This window comes from Carya illinoinensis, chromosome 14 (assembly GCF_018687715.1).
Source record: "Carya illinoinensis cultivar Pawnee chromosome 14, C.illinoinensisPawnee_v1, whole genome shotgun sequence".
Lineage (NCBI taxonomy): Eukaryota > Viridiplantae > Streptophyta > Magnoliopsida > Fagales > Juglandaceae > Carya > Carya illinoinensis.
In genome coordinates this window covers 32,902,672-32,922,946 of record NC_056765.1, presented here as the reverse complement: position 1 = coordinate 32,922,946, position 20,275 = coordinate 32,902,672, and the positions used below count along the sequence as shown (strand labels likewise).

The 20,275-nt window shown below is 37.2% G+C and overlaps 1 pseudogene; it reads right to left on the bottom strand.

The window, feature by feature from the left end:
* Window positions 1–3,923, bottom strand: part of LOC122293869 — a 63,369-nt pseudogene extending 59,446 nt beyond the window's left edge.
* Between the last annotated feature and the right edge of the window lie 16,352 nt (window positions 3,924–20,275).

Sequence of the window (20,275 nt, the reverse complement as noted above, 5' to 3'; positions counted from 1 at the left end):
AGACAGTGCCGACGGGATGAAAACTGACACCCACCACCAAGAAAAAAATAATCGCAGCCCAGCCACAAGCAAACAACTCACAGAAAGTGCCGACAGAGTCAACACTAGCCTCCAACCAGAAAAAAAATCCCACGAGAATGAACCAGATGAACCAGAAATATTTCTTTAAGGTCTGGCTGTTGATACCATGTCAAGATGATTCAATACCTCCTGAGTGAGGTTTTCCTTTCATTATATAGGCACAAGTGTGCAAGATACAAGGCTGAAATCAAGGCTAAATTACAGGAATTAAATCTATTTACAAGAAAGGAAACTATGACTATGTACAAAATCTGTCTAAGTATGGAATGTCTGCTATCTAAATAAGGAAGTAGATATATACAACTCATAACAGAAAATAAGGCAAGTGGAGACGTATCATGCTGTCAAAATGGACAGAAATAAAGCATTCAAAACAGTCCCAAAAGCAACTCCAAAGACAATAAAAAAATACTCTAAACCCATCGTATATGTGTTAGTACCTGATAGCCTTGCCAAGGCAACCTGCCTTGATGGAGAAAGATGAGTGTGTATGCAAGAGACTCAAGATCATATCTTCTACTAGCAGTTCTTCCCAGGTGAGCGTGAACACTAGCATATCGAACAGTTCCTCTGGCACAGAGAAGAAAAGGTATCAAGGTCATCTGTAAAATAGTTGTATTGCAAACCAGTAGCCTAATGACAAAAAAGTAAACATATCAGGGCGTTACTCATATTCAACATGTTGTCCATTAGAGCAATCTCTCCACTTTGTTGCTGCAATCATGAATTGATAATGACAACGTAAGAAAATGTGTAGAATAAATTAATTTGAGTGTAAGAATTACATGAAATTTACTCGCCTAATCCAAGGTCAACAAGAAACAACTTCTTCTCTTGTGGTAAAGATGGCTGCCCAGGACTCAAGTAAAAAGTTCTCTGGCTTGACATCACCATGGAAATAACTAGTATCAAACAGATACATGATTACTAATTATAGAGATTCAATATTTCACAGAAAAAGGACCATCAAACAAAGCTATTTGATGCAGCATTGCCAACATAATTTTTTTTTTTTTTAAATACAAAAGTGACAACCGAACCTTACAAAGTCGACAAAAACTACTACAATCACATACCCTCTTGCATGCATCTTCTCTAGAATTGATAAGGACTCAACTGCTATACAAGCAACCATTTCTGAGGACATCCTGTGTGTATATATCATTGTGTGAAAGATTTAGAAACAAGACATACATTTCAGGAGACAAGGAATGAAGAGAGTAAGAAGAAACATTGTTAGACCAATCACATATACTTCTAAAATAAAGAAAAACAATGTTAGACTCTAAACAAAATTCATGTTAAAAAAAAGGCATTTAACAACAATCAAAATTGAAGTAGCTTGCTGTAGTAATTGTGGCCAGAAAAACAAAAGACACTAAAATAAGACACACAGAAAACACAAGCTAGTCTGCAGTTGAAAACAAACAAATGTACATTAATTTTTTTTAATTAATAAGAAATTTTATTACAAAGAATAGGCAAAGCCCAAGTACACAGGATGTATAAAAAGGAAATACCTACTACACTCTAGAAAGCAGAAAAAAGAAGGCTAAAACAAATCAGAAAATTATCATCATTCAGTACAAGTCTTTGCCCACAAACACAAATTACTATAGAAAAAATAAGGTGAAATGTAAATAAGGTGAAAAACCAAATAAGGTGAAAAACCAAGCATAAAATATTCCCCTAAACGAATTGACCAAATTATCTTCATTTGTAGCAAACTAAAATATGTTGAGATCTTTGCCCATCACAGGTGCCCCCTAAAAAAGTGTGGACAAGATTTCCATCACCTCCACCCCCTCCTTTTTATATGGGTGGGTGTAGGACAGGAATGAAGGGTTGATCATCATTTCACTTTTTTAAGATATATACAAAAAAATTCCAATTTTATAACAGTTCTAGATTAACTTCAAGAGTAACAGTTGAAGATCACCTAACTAGACTGGTGTCTTTCTTGTATACGTCTATGTACTTGGATTGAGTCTTTTGCATTTTGTTTATCAAATTTATATTACTTCTCAAAATAGATTACATTAACAAAAGTAGGATGCTACATCCACCTCAATATTTCATAACCAAAATGGCATAGGACATTTTTATATTCATGGTCGGGCTGCGATTATTTCAGATGACAACCACCTGAATACAAGATTTCTTGATTTTCAATGAGAATCCATAAAACAAGCCTGTACAAACTCCAAATTATCATCTTAAACTGAAAATATCACCACTATTAACCACATTTTTGTTTCTTTCAGAAACCAGGAAGAAAATACAGTTAAAAGGAGAGTACAAATTGCTCTTTGCTGCTTCATTACAGTGTTAGCCTATAATGGTCATGGAAGTGATCTTTAGTTCCTAGTTGTATCACTGGCCGAACACTCATATGCTTGGTTGCCACTCTTGTATATGTCCCGTTTACTAGGGCTATGTCTACATATATCATCAATAAAACTCTTTGTTTATTGACAAAAAAAGTTCAAAGTCATATATTTTCGTGAAACACCTTGTGGCTGGTTGCAGCATTCTTCGCCAACAGAGCATATAAGCAGTGGAATTTAAATCACGGGGTTTTGCAGTATAACTTGAATCATGCTGATTTCACAGAAGTTCTTTAATTGTTTTAAGGTATAAAATCAGGAGTTTTGGTAGATCAGAATTGTGGATACCAACGATTCCTGCTTTTAAAGACTCTTTTTTCTGCATAATTACATCTTTTTTTCCCCTTATTTTCTTTTGAAGTCAGACCCAAAGCTACGTGTACTTTCAAATATTATAAACCTGTGACTTGGAAGGCATGATACTTAGTCTACTAAAGTCTAAAAGTCTTTCCTTTAAATAACTCAATCAAGCTTTGCCTCCAATCAAGCCCACAACAGCCATCTATAACAAACTCAAGTTTAAGATTTCAAGACAGCACAGGACGACATTAGAACAATAAAAATTATGACACACTAGGAGGTAAAGAAAGATACAAGCATGGGATACTCACGCCTACCCTGTAGTATTCCAAACATCCCACAAGCTGGGACCTAGCATGTCCATAACCTGCATATAAACAAGTATAAAAGTTTAACCAACAAGCCATAATGGAGAGATGGTAAAGATGCAGTTTGTGTGGATCATGCCATAACATAATAGTCTCCTTGCCTCCCTTTATAGTGACTTTTGGCACTCCATGACTACCACCAAGAGTGTTGTTCAAACAAAATGAAAGAAAAAATCATAAATAAATGCATATAAACAGACACACACACATATATATGGTACAATCGTCCACAATCCTTATAAAAAATTAACCCAGAAAAAGGACCTACTTGTACACTTGCCACTCATATGGTGGACCATAGTTGCAGCCTTCACTGTTTCTATGCTCGAATTTCAGAGCTACCTGCTTATCCCATATTCAAGTGTGGTACAATCACTCAGCATCATAAGTGCCATTTTCATGTGTCATGGCAGCCAATGCTTGAGGAATGTCATCTGGCTGAAGAGCGTGATCAAACCAGTGCCAGCATTTTAACGCAATATGCCCCTTTTTCTGCAAATTTGACAAGTCTCCATGCGAGTAATGTCTCAAGAAGAATCACGTACATTATTTGGGGCAGAGTTGTGTTGTGTCCCACTGGGAGAGGGATTTGGGCCTGACACGTTATTGGCTTGGGCGACTCAAGCATGGTGGTGGTGAAGGATTCGTACTTCGGTCCGAGGCTGTTGAGAAGGGCAAACACCTTCAATTTGTCACTCACCGGTTGATCAGTTGATGCTAGATTATCACATACAGTTTTGAAGTTTCTAAGATGGTCCTGTAACGAAACCGACGCCTCCTTTCGCATGTAGATGAGTTGCTAAGTAAGTTGAAATTCTCTTTCTTGGGACTCCTGAGCATTGGCCTCTTGAAGAGCATGCCAAACTTGGTAGGAAGTTTCAAGCCCTATGACTAAGCCAAATGATTCCTCGGACAGTGTACCGATGATCCAACCCTGAAGCAATCGATCCTCCTTCCGCCATTGTAGGTAAGTGGGGTTGATTTCTTTGTGGGTTATTGTTGTTAGTAATCGGTGGAGGAACAGAATTGATGAGGTGGTTCATGAGGTCTTGGCTCTCAGCCAAGGCCACGACTTGTTATCTACATAGGGGATAATTTCCCTAGTTCAACCATAAAAGTTATTGACAGATAATGAAATGACTGCCTGGGAGTAAGACTCTCTTGCTCTTACAATGGCTCTAGATGCCATAAAGACAATTGTGAACCAACTGTACGTGGAAATGTGTCACACAACGTGAGAGCATTGAGAGTCTTCTATTATATATAAAATATGTAGTCTGTACAGAAAGCAGTGAACGTTACAAAGAGAAGGATTTACGGGATCAATTCTTCTATATACAACCGCCGGTGAGGAGCCTGTGCGGAATCGGCTGCCACGCCACGTCAGTTGATATTTTATTAAAAAACAAATTTAAAAAAAAAAACATCAATTGAAATATGCAGAAAAATGGGAGGGAAACTTAAACCAAGCCCCTCGATGAGTTGCTCGAGCTGAACCCAAAGAGTCTCACTCTCTGAACGATCCCGTCTGTGGTCGCCGCCGTGGACTGAACTGGTTGTTGCGCTCACCGTTCGTCACACATTCCAAATTTGAGCCGCCGTCTACGTGGGTTGGACTCGATTTCCAGATCTGAGTAGTCGCGTCTCTACTTCTTCCACTGCCACGGTTCTTGCGTATTTCTTTCTCTTCTTTTGGACTTGATTTTCTGTTGTTCTTCACACATTCTCCTTTGGAAGTTGTTCTTATTCTTATTCTGCTTGCAAAACGAATTGAAAAGGCGAAATGCGACGTCTTTTTGGCAAATATCAGTGCTGGAAAGCATTAGTTTTGTCTAATCATGTTCTCTATTAGTTTTTCCTTTACATCCTGTTTTTTAGACCACATCTAGTCATCTTCTAGCAGTTTCCCATCACCTTTTAGGGTTTCGGTTCCACATAACCATTAGAAAGATGCTAGTAGTTTCATCCCAGCTGGAGAACACCTTCTCAAAAATTATAGAATTCATTCATTTTAGATTAAAGTGACTTAGAAGATGATGATGGTGATCATGATGAGTAGATTTTAGCGGTGCATGTTTTTTACAGGTTGAGAGATCAGGTGGCCATTCGGGGAGACCTTTTTGGCTCCCTTTCAAAGGACACATATATCTATCTAGGTCAATCTTTATTGAGGTATTCATGCCCAAAACTTGTTTTACAAAAGGTCAGAAAGGAAACCTCTGTTTGTCTTGTATTGTTTTTCTCTATCGTTTACAGTGCTTTACAGACAGTATTTATAGACAATATTTAAAGCAATCAAACCATGAATTTCAGATCACAAGACACGTACCCTAATGGAATTCCTTTCTTGTTATACGAATGTGCTGGAGTGCTCTGCCTTGGAGTGGTGCTACTGCATCTTGCTTCACTGGTGGCATTGTCCTTTTGTGTAGCAGCCTGTGCAAGTCCTTTGGCTTTTTCCTCTTGTGTGGCAGACTGATGCAGTGCTCTTTCCTTTTGTATAGGTCCTATAGGAGTCGGTTACAGTGCAATTTCTTTATCCTCAACACGCTTTAAGCCCCCAAAGATGGAGAAAAAAGATTTGCCTCATTCCACCAAATCGCCTTTCTTCTAAATTTACCCATCCCAGGATTTGCCGATACCCACCAAATAATTTTAAAAAAATGAAAATAAAAAACCAGTTGCTGAACCTTGAAAGTGACCAACTTTCTATATATATATACGATCCACATGCAGGGCCCGCAGATTAATTTTCTTTCTCTTTTTTTTTTTTTTACGAAAAAGTCTTGATTTATTTGTTATTGAAATTGCTTTTAGTTAATTGCATGCAGTGTTGATTATCATATATATGGTCAATATTACTGCATGGTCCAAAATGTTTGTTGAGTCCCAGACATTGGTTGATTTTTTCTAGTCCTGTCTCCGTCTCTGTCTCTGTCTTACTAGTTTTTCTCCTAGGTCTATTAATTTATTATTGATCTTGATTTAAACTACTCATGGAGTTGATAGGTAAATGGTTTGAAACACAATATTGTCATTGGCATTATATATCGTGGGGGCAAGTTTGCTAAATATCCCAAACACAATAATCAAGATATAATGCAAGTCACACATGTTCTAATTGTCTACTACCTATAAAAAAATTTTTTTAAAAAAAAAGCAATATAAGGAATCAAGGCAGGAAAACAAAATCATAACCCGCTGATAAACAATCAAAAAGAAAAATTTAACATATAAAAAAGTAAATTGTTGAACATAATCAATTATTGAAAATCACTGTCACCTTAAATATCATTGCTAAAACTAAACAAGCAAATAATCTCAACCAAGAACATATATCACATACCAGCTTAACAGCCACCTCCTCTCCAGTTTGTACATTAATGGCTACCATCACAAGGAAAAAAAAGAAAGTCAGAATTTTGAAACAGAACGGCAAAATAAAATAGTCATCAAATAACAATGAAAAAATAAAATAAAATAAAAACAATAATGATGGAAAAGCATTGAATGGAAATACCTAGATAGAGCTCCCCAAAGGACCCACTCCCAATCTTTCTCCCCAGCTTAAACTTCCTAGCAATCACATGCTCCATTATCAAATTCCCTTCGACACACGCCCACCCAGAAGCTCAAAAGTGCTCAGATTTGTGACCAACCCAGCATTTATTTGTACAATTAACCCAATACCCACCAAGCATTGACCTCCAAGTTCACGCGCCTCCAGATTTCAAATAAATAAACAAATTTCTTGCTTTCTTTAGTAATCCAGAGGGGAAGAAGACCCAAAAAAATCACAAAATAAGCATTAAATCAGCACCAAACTGAAAAATAAATAAAATAAAATAAAAGAACCTAGAAGACCAAAAAAAATGGAAGAAGTCTATATATCCCCAAACAATGAGGATAGGATTTTGATTTCTAAAACAAAGTCCACACTCTCCAACTACATATTCTGAAACCAAAACCCCGTAATCCCAATCAGAAAAGCTAGAATGAAGAAAAGGATCTACTAACTACATTGACCAGAAAACCGACGAGGAAATGGAATTGAATTCTTAAACTAAAGACAAAGAAATAATGATGAAATCGGCAAAGATTGTTGGGATCAGAGAGGAAAGACAAAAGGTTCAACGTTTGGCTCAATATATATATTTGTTGGAGATTTGAGGAAAGTGATGTTGGTAACGAAAGAAAGAAAGAGAGATATGAAGGGAAGAAAACAAAAAGCAGGTGAAGCTTATCGTTTCAATCTCATTTAGCCAAATAAATAGATTTACAAAATGAAACAATGAGATATGGCAGGGAAAAACAAGATTCAAAATGTGAGCAGAAAATCCACTCAATTGCATTACGAATCTATGAGTATATGTGGATAGTGAAACGCGTTCGTAAACTTAAACGACCATACTGAACAAAGGGGTTTCAGATTATTTACCAGACGAAATGCAGGCGTGCTCAGGTTGATTCCAGATCTGAGAGTGGGAAATGTTGGAAACCAAAACGAAAAGACATAAAAAGGAGAAAACTAAACTGATTTTTTTAGGTTAGGGTTAGGGTTAGGGTTTTTTTAATCGGTGCTCTGTGGGAAAGCGGGATTTCAGAATGGGATTTCGTGGCTCTAGTTCGTCGATTTGTGGGTTGAAATCGGGTTTGTGGCTCTTGGGTTCGAGGCTTGTTCGTGGGTTTGTGCGTCAGTGGTTCTTCGGTACGAGGTTGAAACGTGGGTTTGTGGGTTCTTTCTTCAACTGGGAATGGTTTTCGACTGGGATGGAAGGCTGTTTCTGGCTTCTGGCTTCCTGGGGAAGACAATGGGAATGGGGAAGAGGGGAGGGTCTCACAGGGGATGGAGGGAAGAGAAAGTCTTGGTCGAGTCTCGTAAGAGATGGAGGGAAGAGAAAGTAGAGAGAGTTTTTGAAAAGCAGTAACACGGAAACGAGGCAACTTTGAATATTGAATTTAAACCGTGACGACACCGTTTTAAAATGTGCCACATAGGAGCCGGCTACGCGGGGGTTACCCAGGACGGTTGTAAGTAGACTTTTTCTTACGGCCTACGGGATATAGCCGTTGGACATGTGTTGAATTGTTTATTTCCATAGGTGTGCATGTAGGCGTACGTTGTTGGATGATTTCTTTCCATACATGAGTCTATAGCCGTTGCATCTTGATCTTGGTTGATTGGGATGATATTGTTAATAATGTAAATACTAATAATTTTAAACAAGCAATTCATGATGTAAGGGTAAAATCTCTTGCTTTTCATGGCTGCATCTTCCTCTCATGCCCTATCAAGTCTTAAACATTGATGCAGTTCTGAGTTCCCTCTAGCCTCTACACTAATTATATAAATTACAATTACACTGATTAATATGACATGATTTCATATGTCTATCATTTCTAACAAACTTTTGCCTTGTATATCTAACAATTTAAGTACTTATCTTCTTCATTATGTGCAATTAATACTAATTGGTTGTCAGAAAAATAAAATAAAATAAACAAGTAGAATAATGCCTTTGTGGAAATTTTCGCTTTGCGGATCAAACTAACTCTACGTGTATCTTTTGTTCTACCTGCTGCATGATTTACTCTTTAGATGTATGGTCGTTTTGACAAGAGAGCTAGAGTACCAATTCTTATGCAAAGGATACAAAGTTTGAGGTGCTCAATTATTTTCCACAAGCAGAGCTAATGGACTAGAGGGCGTATGTTTCCACCAGCCTAACTAGAACTTAATTATTTTCAACATGTCTAGCTAGGCAACATGATTGCCTCTTCAGCTCAAAGACAAGGCAGCAAATGAATTTCTTCTTCTTTTAGTCAAGTCAGTCAACTGGAAAAGTGCTAGGGATCAACTAGAAGCAATTCCTAATAAAGAAATTATGAATATACTTAAAACTAAATTCCACATTGCTCAAGTAAGACTCTTGGATGGCCTTTGAGTCCTATATATGATTGGCCTCCTATGCTAATTCATTATACACTCTTGCTCACAAGTCTAACAAATTGTAATAGATATTTATATCTACAATTTTTAAACTATAAATATAAATATATATTTATAAAATGCGGGGAGGGATTAAGCCCTGCCCGACCCCCGCCCTCACTAGGGAGCTAGATGTGGTGCAGGTAGTCCCGCCCGCACTTGATGGATGAAGACGGGTTAGTGGGGTACAGGGCCCCACTGCCCACCCTTATATGAAAGGGATGGGGTGTGCTATCTTTATTGTTTGTGATTATCAGCAATTCCATTTCCCAGGAGGGAGTTCAATTTCTTCATTATTTAAGGAATCGTTTTTTTATTCTTCACATATCAAGTTTACATTTTGTTTCGAGATGGATGCAGGTTATGTAGAACATTTTTACTACTCCCTTGCATTTCCTTCCTTGGAAGTCTCTTTCTTTAAGCCAATTGGATTATGGGTGTATATACCGGCTCTGAGGTTTTTGGAATGCTCCAAATCAAATAATTTGGATCAAATGAGCTTCATTAAGATTTTATTTACAGCAAAAATGGATAGCTTCCGCTCTCGTACTCCAATAGAAGTGAAAGAATGCGGGGTGCATTTAGTTTGTCCAGATGATGCTAATTCAAAATTCTATAATAGCATTGCTCCTCTGGGTTTGGGGTCTTCAAATTTAAATTTCTATCGACGATTTTATTTGTCTTTGTACCAGAAACCTCCCAATTTTAGCGACAAGCTCGAAATGTTCATAAAATCCTAGATTGATTAAGGGAATGAAGTCTATCGACAACCCAAGCTTTTCTTCTTTATCATCATGTATTTGGTACGTTATGCTACCTTCGCCCTTCATCGCAAGCTTACTACATCTCCACAAAGCATGTAGTATAGTCATTTCTGATTCTATCTGTATAATATATAATCAATGTTATGTGCATGGAAGTGATAAGGGAACCTTCGGATGCATATTCATGGGAGAATATTTGACATGGAAGTCTGCATGACGAGAAAACAAGATTAGATTCAACAAGAGTCCTCTTTTAAGGTTGAGTCCTTTTGAGCATTGGCTTGGCATTGTTTCTTTGGGGAATAGAAGATCTTGACCATTTTGTTTACGAGTTAGGAGTCGAGTCTCATGTAGTGTCGGCTTTTCAATTGGTTTGTTGCCTCATTTAAGCACTTCGACTTATCAATGCAAGGAAGATCAATATTATTATTATTACAAAAAATTTATTATCATTTAAGCACCATGCATATCAATTCGATCAAGGTCTCTAAATTTGATTGTAATCAATTAATTCTATATTAAATTTGAAGGTGGTGGCTAAGTACTAAAGTGCTTTTTATTACGAAAAGTTCTTTGAAATTAGTATTCTCTTGGTGACCAAAAACTCGGCCAAAATGGCTGGAAGTGGTGCTGCACAGAACCTTCCCTTAATAAAATATGTAATCTTTTTTTTTTTTTTTGAAGACTACAGTACCTTAATTTTATTAATTAGCCCTCATTTATACCGTTGGATGAATACTGTCATAACCAAGATTTTTCGCAAGCCATCTCAACATTTTTTTCCCTCCCTCCCAACGATTAGTTTCTCCTCTCCCACTACACACATTTCCTCATCCCCGTCATTTTCTCTCCAATTTCCATCTTTCCCACATCTTTGCAGTTGGGTTTTCTCACCATTTTGCTCTCAACAAATCCCTTACACTCCTCCCTCTTTTATGATTTTTCTTTTGGTCGTGTGGTGCTGCAATTCAGTGGATCTGTAGATTTTTTGTTGTCATCCAGCCTCCATCTCATGAAACAACCTCTTTGGACCTGCGTGAAGCCCACTGTCTGTCTATATGTAGACTGAAAAGTCATATTATATATTATATAAGAGCACTATCAATGGCTTATTTATCTTTATCTTTATTCTCAAATTTGAATAAACTTCCCTTAAAATCATCTATATTGGCTTATCTATATCTATAATTTTGAATAACTATGAATAGTCATTATTTATCTTTGAAGATGTCTTTTTCCTTCTTCAAACATTATTTTTATTATTTTTTCTTGTCCAAGTTATAAATTTGTATGAAATTAGACCACACATAGAGTATGTGTGGATTTTTCTATGTTGATGAATATATATATAGTAGATTGAATTTATTGGACTTGGATATTGAATTTAACTTGAATTTATTAGACTATCCAGATTTTAGGGAAAAAAAATATAATAATATCTTATTATTATTTGATCAAAAAATACATAATCCAATATAGGAATTTTTCTTCATCTTCAAAATCAATCTTCAAAAGATGTGATTTTGAAGATGAAGATGCATAAACCATTGCTAGTGCCCTAAATCCACCCTTTTTATTTAAACTTTGAGACGCCTAACATGAATAGGTCGCCATTTCAAAGTGCTCTGGCGAGGAAAAATACTAAAAAAATACACTATTAAACTGCTAATAATTAAGGCAAAAACTTGTCTATTTCAAATACTTGGTAGTCTCAATACGAGTTCGTAACCAAGAAAAGGGGTTCATGAGGAGAATATGTATCTCAAGGTGAAAGTTTCGCTTTGGGAAGATATCTAACCTCATAAAACCGTATAATTAAGGCTAATTATATATTGTATGTTGTAAATATCTCAAAATAATATATATTTTATTTATTATTAATATTATTTTGGGATTTAATTTAGAAATTATAAATTCTTTTGGAAAGAGAGAATTTATGGAAAGTTAATGAGCTTTTGGTTATTAACTAAAAATTAATCTAAAAATTATTTTCTAGGGACACGTCTGGTCCTCAAACTAGTACCAACTGGTTGGTGGAGTAGCATGGTGACCGTTGGACTAAGTCCAAACTATGGATCATTGTTTGGCAGCAGATCTAATATATGTATCTCTTCATAACCGATTTTAGTAAAACAAAAAGTTGTAACTTTTTGCAACTTTTGGCTCGCATACTTTAGCCATCTATAAATAGACCTCATAGCTTACAAATTAACATAATCTCACTAGGCAATTTCAAAATTCTATCTCTCAAAAGTTTTCATTTTTTCAAAACTTGTTATTAAGATCTATTCATTTTGTAAAGAACAGATTTCTAATTTTTTGGTTGAATAGGAAAATCTGAAAGTATTTGGGACTAATTTCGTGTGTGCATAATGCAGTTAGACAACCAAACTTATTTTGGACTTTATTATATTTTGGATGCAAATTCATTTGTAACTCATATACATACTGATATTAGTGAGAGCGAATGTTGTATTAAGAAAAGCGATATTGTAACGCATCTTAAAGCAAACTTTTCTCTTATTATTTTATTGTTTTGTAGCCCTTTTGTACCAACATTATAGCAACCAGAAATCAATAAGTTGAATGTCAAATACATCTTGTAAAATCTATGATAGAGGGAGGAGTATAGAGGGTTGGTGTGAGGGTCGCGTGCACATTTCCTTTGATAGAGAGAGTGTGTGTGAGTGTGAGATCACAGAGAGAGAAGTATTAATGAAAGTTTCAGAACTATCAATGAAACCAACAACCACCGACACTAACAACAACAACGATAACGATGTCCAAAGTGGCTCATAAAAAGTCCACTAACCAAAATCCCCTTTCAAACTTGTTCAAGACGACACCAAGCCTGTCCTCCAAGATCCAATACTCCAAAGGATTAGAGGACATACCAAGAAATTGTTCAAAAAATGTAAATTACCTGGTTCTTCCAAAGGATTAAAGAACGTACCAAGAAACTGAAAAGTCTAACATTGCTCATCTTGGAGCTCGAGGCACTTGGACTCCATCCAATCCAAGAAGCCGACAATGTAATTTGGATCGGCGATTGACCTCATGAGCATGTACTCCTAGATTCAGCAGGAGCACTCCCTTAAAGTTGAGTCCTTTTGAGCATTGGCTTGGGATTATTTCGTTTGGGTATAGAAGATGTTAGAGCATCCACATTATTCTATGCATATGCATATGTAAAGTCATATTTGCATAATATGAACCTAAATTCATCTATATTGGATTATGCATATTCAAATATTTGCATAGTTATGAACAGTACCTATACATATTTGAAGATCTACTATTTACTCTCCAAAACATATTTTACTCATTCTTTCTCTCTCCTCCCACTCTTTTTCTACATATTTTACCTTTACATATTTTACTACATATTTTACTCAGTCCCCAAAAATATTTTACTCAAATATTTTGCATATTTGAAGATCAAACCCGTGCACATCTTTCTCACAGGTTTTGAGTATATTTAGTAGGTGCTAATGAAATTTTTTTGGGTGCTAATAACATGTATTAACCTAACACATGGAAATTGCAAACTCTATAAAAAAAAAAAAAGGTAAAACAAAAATAATAAAATGATAATGTTTTATTATTATTTTGTTTTAAATTTGCATAAGTCAATGTGAGAGTTTTGGTTATATGGTAAGTTGAATCTCTAAAAAAGGTTATTTTGTATATGCATATGCATACTAATGTGGATGCTCTTAGCCATTTTTTTTATAAGTTGGGAATCAGCTCTCATGCAGTGTCAACTTTTCAATTGGTTTGTTGGCTCAATTAAGCACCACCAGTTTTAAGTTAAGGGAGCCAGAAAATATTATTATATATATAAGAGATTGTTTAATATGAGAGACTGCAAGTTCCTCACTACAATAAAAGCTGGTTTTTGCCACGAGTTCTTTTTCCACGATAAAATATTGGGGCAATTAGTCTGGTATTGTCACCAGACCAATCCGTGGGAGCAAAACATGGCTTTTACCATGAGATCACAATGGTGACAAATAGTTTACTGGCAATAACATTTTTTGCCACGAATTTATTTATTTCATTCCACCAATTTGTGTTAACAGGAAAAAGAATCACATAATTATTGGTCTTCGTGGCTTGAAACTTTTAACGTCAGAAATTAGCATTTTTTCCACCAGATATACATCATTGCAGAATTGCACGTGATGATAGGCACATGAACCCGTGAGTACATACTATTTGCCACGAGTTGTGTTGAGCTTTTCCCACAACGACCTACTGCCGTAAAAAGTAATTAATAAAACAGATTTACACGCGATACTGATCCTCTCTATTTTTATTTCCTTTCTTCTTTCCTTTCTTCCCCAGCCGTTTACTTCCTTCCCCAGCCCCCCCCCAACTCGCGACAAGCAAATGTCACCATTCTCTATCCTTTCATGAACATCGTATCTCCCCATTTTCGCCGCTCACAGTTTACATGGAAGCCCCAACCACCCTGATGCTCACTGACTCAGCCATTTCGTGGGCATTCTCCCATGATTTGCCCTAGCCTCCAGAACCACCTCTGCAGGCCGCAGTGGGTGCATCCGCTCTCTCTTTCGTTTGCCACGGTAAGCCTCTAAAATCTTTACAGGAGAGCAAGGATCTATCGAATACCCAAAAAAATCGTTGGGGTTCGAAATCGTTACCCGTGATTGGGCAATTGCAAAACCCGCGTAATGTGTTGGTTCGAATGGCTAAGGAGGAAGATTTCATCAGTGTTTTGGTGCGAGGGAATTCGGAGATGCATGGTAGTCTGTTTCGGGTGTTTCTTTGGACTCCGGATTATGTGGAAGATGAAGATTCTCCTTGGGTTCCTGTTTGGCTTACTTTACTGAGATTGCCTCCTAATTATTTTCAAGAATCGATGCTACGAAGTATTGGAAATGGTTTTGGCCGGTATCTGAAGCGAGACAATGCCACGGCATGTGTGACTCATCCTAAGGCCACGCGAATATGTGTTGAAATAGATGTGTCCCAGCTGTTGCGAAAATCTTTTTGGTTGGGGCCTCCAGGGATTGTGACGAGTCACTATCAGGAGGTTGTTTTTTAATCCATCCCTGTCTTCTGTGTATACTATAGGAAGCAGGGGCATTCGATGAATAATTGCTTACGGCGTAAAAATAATGAAGAGAGGCAAAAAGAGAAGAAGGTGGCTGGGAAGGAGGATGGCAAAAAGATATCCACGAAAAATTTGTTGAAGGAAGTGGGGCGTCATGAGAGTGAGGTATCCATCCCAGTTGCAGAAGTGGTGGCTGGGGAATCATCGAAGTTTAGACGTACACTCCTTTTGGAGTCTATTCAGGCTTGCAGAGAAATGCGTATAGAGAAGCCTATGACTGTGTGGTTTGTGTCACCGATGGGGGAGATTTTTTATTCTTGCCTGGGAGAGTTGCGAGACAGTCTTCTGCAAGCATCACGTATTGGGGCGGTAAGTGAGGATGTTCGACCTGGCGAGGACGTTCCTTCTATTCCGAATAATGTGGTGATGGAAACGCAGGTGCAAGAGAAGGCGAGCCTTGTATAAATCATGCGAACTGGTTTGAATGCACTGAGGAGAAATTGGGTGATGAGACCCAGGATTTCCTTGCCAATTCTGAACCAAGAAACTCTTTGAAATTAGTGGATGAAGCCTTGGAATTCGAGTTAGGGGGTTTGGGGGATTTGTGTTTGTGTGCTGAAGAAGATAATGTGGAGGTTGTGGGCAGGGCGGGGTCCGACGGTGAGTATGAGGAGGATCTAAATGAACTTGCAGCGAGATGCATGTGCCGCTGAATGAGGTAAAGGGAATACAGAAAGAAAAATCTATTGTTGTGCTGGAGTGGCGTACACGCTCTAAAAAATTTCTTTAATTTTTATGCATATTCTTACTTGAAATATTAGAGGCATTCTTTCAGCAAAAAGTAAGCTTCTGCGAATTTTAAATAAGTGTCGACCTTACAATTTTGGAACCTTTTTTACTTTGAATAAGTGTAGTAGATAGCAAGATGGATGGGTATGCCTTACTTTACAAATAATGTTGTAGAGGGTGGAAAATTTTGGCTGTTTTGGGCTGATGATTTGAAGTTCAAGACGGTTTCTATGTCGGATCAAGCTATTAGTGGGTGGTTTGTTTATGGAAATTGCCGGGTGCTGGTAACTTTTGTTTATGCAAGTTGTTTTCGGGCCAAGCGTGTGGAGTTATGGGACTTCCTGAGAGGAAATCATTCTCGTGGATTTCCTTGATTTGTTGGGGGAGATTTTAATATTATTCTTAGTAATGATGAAAAGATAGGTGGGTTATTGCAGCCTGCTTGGGCGAAACGGGAATTTAACAATTTACGATTGTGCGTTGGTGGATTTACCTTATGAAGGTAATCGATTGTCATGGTGTAATGGAAGACTAGGTGGTAGAAGAATTCGGGCAAGACTGGATCGAGTGCTCATCAATATGGCTTTTGTAAACGGCTTTGGGGACATTATGGTTAATTATTTGCCGCGGACCACCTCGGATCATGCTCCAATGTTTGTTCAGTCGGTAAGAACCAGGGAGGGTATTAGTCGGCCTTTTAGATTCCTTCGGATGTGGGGCTCCAATGTTCTATCGGCATCACCTACGGTGTCGGTGTTGTCTTCTGATGACTTTGATTTGATGAGGCCGGTGATCTCTACGGAAAACAATGAAAAATTGTGTGCCGTTCCGACCATGTCTAAGGTAAAAAATTCTTTATGGTCGATTCCTGTTGATAGTAGTTCAGGTCCCGATGGTTTTTTTGCAAGTTTTTCATATTGGCCTGGGATATTGTAAAAGATGATCTTTTGGAAATGGCTAAAGATTTTTTTGTGGAGCAACCGCTTTCTACTTATTTTGGGGCTAAAAATTTGGTTTTGATTCCAAAGGTTGAGGAGCCTATGGGCTTTGGTCAATTTCGACCGATAAGTATTTGTTCGGTTGTGTATAAAATTATGTCGAAGATGATGGTTTTCTGCTTGGCGCCAATTTTGGATAAAATCATCTCTCCTAAGCAGGCAATGTTCATTCGGGGAATGAGTATTTTTTAGAATATGTCACTAGCTCAGGAATTCGTTCAAGGCATGAATAAGAAAATAAGAGGTGGGAATGTGATGTTAAAACTTGATATGGCCAAAGCTTATTATCGAGTTAATTGAAAGTTTTTGCTAGAAATTCTACGGCGATTGGGCTTCTCAAAAAATTGGCGAAGTATTGTTTTTAATGCTATTTGTTCCCCTTTCTTCTCGGTGATGTTGAATGGGTGTACTAAAGGTTTTTTCAAAGCGTCTTGAGGTTTACGACAATGTGACCCTCTTTTCCCTTATTTATTTATTTTGTTGGAGGAGATTCTCTCTCGAATGCTCAATTGTGAGTTTAATTTGGGGCAAATTAAGCCTTATCACTTGGGTGGAGGAACTCTTGTCTCTCATTTGCTTTATGCGGATGATGTCCTGGTTTTCACCAATGGGGGGAAGTCATCTATTCGGAATCTTATGGAGGTAGTGCGAAGGTATGAACCATTGTCTGGGCAGTTGATTAATCCAAGTCAGTCTTCAATGTTTTTCTCTTCATCTATTTTGATTAATCGTAAAAATGGGCTGAGAATGATTTCGGGATTTGAGGAAGGTCGATGACATTGTACGTATTTGGGTGTCCCTTTATTTGTGGACCGATTGAAAAATGTTTGATTCTTTTTGGCAAAAGTTTAGAAGAAGACTGCTGGGTGGAAGCGTAAGCTACTATCTTTAGGGGGAAAATTGTTTTGATTAAGCATATCTTGAATAGTATGCCTATTCACATGCTCTCTGTTTTAAATCTTCCAAAAGGTGTGCATTCAGATATCAAGAAAAAAATTTCGGATTTTTTATGGGGCTCTTTGAGGGAGAATAAAAAAAGAAAGTGGATTTCTTAGAAAAAAATTTACTTACTGGTGGAAGAGGGAGGACTCAAAATTTGGGATCTTCAAGAGGTTCAAGAGTCCTTGCTTATGAAATTTGCTTGGAAGCTTATTAAAGCGGGATCGATGTGGTCAAATTTTTTTAACCAGAAATATGTTGGTAATTCTCACATACAATCAGTGATGCAGCTCAAGACAGGTACACGATTTTGGAACGGTCTAATGTTTGATATGGGGTGGTCAATCAAACTTTTGGCTGGATAATTGGACATTTGATTGATTCGGTACCTGTAGCAGGTAATATGAACTTGTGTGTGGCTCAAGTGTTTAATAATTTGGGTTCCAATATTTCTATTTTGCAGGAGTTGGTACCAAGCGGAATACTTTGCAAAATTTGTGCTGCTGGAATCAGGCTACGGCAGGGGGAGGATTTGTGTGTCTGGTAGCCATCTATTGATGGTAATTTTACAACCAAATCCGCATGGCAATTGATTCGACAACAAGGTGACATTTGCATATGGAAGAAATGGTTTTGGCAGAATTGGATCCCTAAGAAGATGTCTTTCTTTGTGTGGAAAGCAAAAAGAAAGGCGATTTCGGTGGATGGTATTATTCAAAATTTAGGAATTCCTTTAGCCTCTAAATGTGAATGTTGTATTCAATTCTATATGGAATCATTTAAGCATATTTTATATGAGGGTGTAGGAGCTCAAAAAGTTTGAAAATTCTTTGCCGACTCATGCCGTATGAGGATTTTTCAGATTCGGAATTGGGAGGGGATGATGAACTTCTAGTGGCAAAGAGCTTCCATGTCTTCTCAGGTTGGGTGGATTCGAGGAGTTCTTCCTATTGTTATTTCTTGGGTGATATGGAGAGCCAAATTTGCGGCAAGAATGGAAGGTACTAAATTCAATCCTAATGATATTATCCAAACTATTAAAATATTAATTAGAGATATCTCAGGTAAGATAAAAAAATTTCGAGCTCTGGGCAAGAGTGATAGGGCGGTAATGGAGTGTTTATCTTGCCTGGTTATTCCTGTTGTTTCAAAGTCAATTAAATTAATTGCTTGGAAATCACCGGAGAGAGGGAGATTTAAATTAAATGTGGATGGAGGCTCGTGTGGTAACCCGGGGGAGTCCGGTGGGGTTGGTGTTATTCGGAACCCTAAAGGATTGGTTGAGGCTAGCTTTGCACACTCATATGGGTAGGCTACTAATACAATTGTTGAATGTCGTGCTCTCCTTGATGGTTTACGGTTATGCAAACAATTGGGTTTGCGTGATATTTTGGTGGATTCGGATTCAACTGTTATAGTTGGATGGTTGGCATCGGGGTTTGTAAATATTGGTTTTTATGAGATTTTTGGGAGGAAGTTAGAGATCTTGTGTATGAGCTCCACATTTGTTTTTGTCATATTTATAGAGAGGCTAACCACTAATATGGTTGCAAATTTTTTAGCAAAACAGGGGACTTAAGGGATGAATTTTGAATTTTGTGGCGTGAATCCCATACAAAGACCTATTCAGGGATTGATTCGTATTGACAAGCTCGGTATTCCTTATCTTAGACGTTGATGGATTTAATTTTTTATTGGTTGTTTTGGGGTTTTTGGCATTTGAGTTAGTTTTTGGGTTTCTTGTTTTTATTGTAAATACTCAAGTGTGTTTGATTTGTTTCCACGGTATTCCTCCGCCATAAGTGAGGGTTTTTTTAATAAACTGGGAAATGATCACTCTTGGACATGTGATCTCAGCTCTTAAAAAAAAAATTCAATTTTTTCCAATATTTTAATTTATGAAAAGCCTAGTAGTTAGCTCAATGAATATTATAAGAACCCAATTTATGTACATTGACTATTTCATTTTCCTATTAATCACACTCCAATTCTGCATATGGTCCTAAAAAGTCTTAGACCTGAATGAGCTTCAAACAAATCTAGGCATAATGTATTGGTTTGGAGCAGCTCTAATTAATACTGAATTGTCACAGGTCTGAACCAAATGAAGAAAGCAAGTTTGATAGATTTTGATGGATTTCAAGGCTTCTAGGTGTGGGCAGGCTGTTTCATTATTCACATGTAATAGAGTTCACTAAGGCTCCGTTTAGATACTAAAAATATCTCAAATGATATGTGAAGAATAGTAAAAGAATTTGTGAATATTAGTGAAATAATAGTAAATAATTTGTTAATTGTAGTGAAGTAGTATGAGAACATCCGATAACAATTGTGTTTCCAAATAAATCTTAAGAAGATGCCCTCCAACATGTCCCCATAGGTTGATGTGACTGAATTAAGAGTCAATGAATCTAAAAGTTGTTGTGTCGGAATGGGATGCAAAGTAGTTGCCAACCTCTGTGATCCTCAAAAGTTTGGGGTGCAAAGAAAGTGGAGCTGCAGCTGATTGAGAGTCTCTGTTTTAGTGAAAGCAAACTACAGTGCTCAAGTTACATCACATACAAAATGAGAAATTTACTA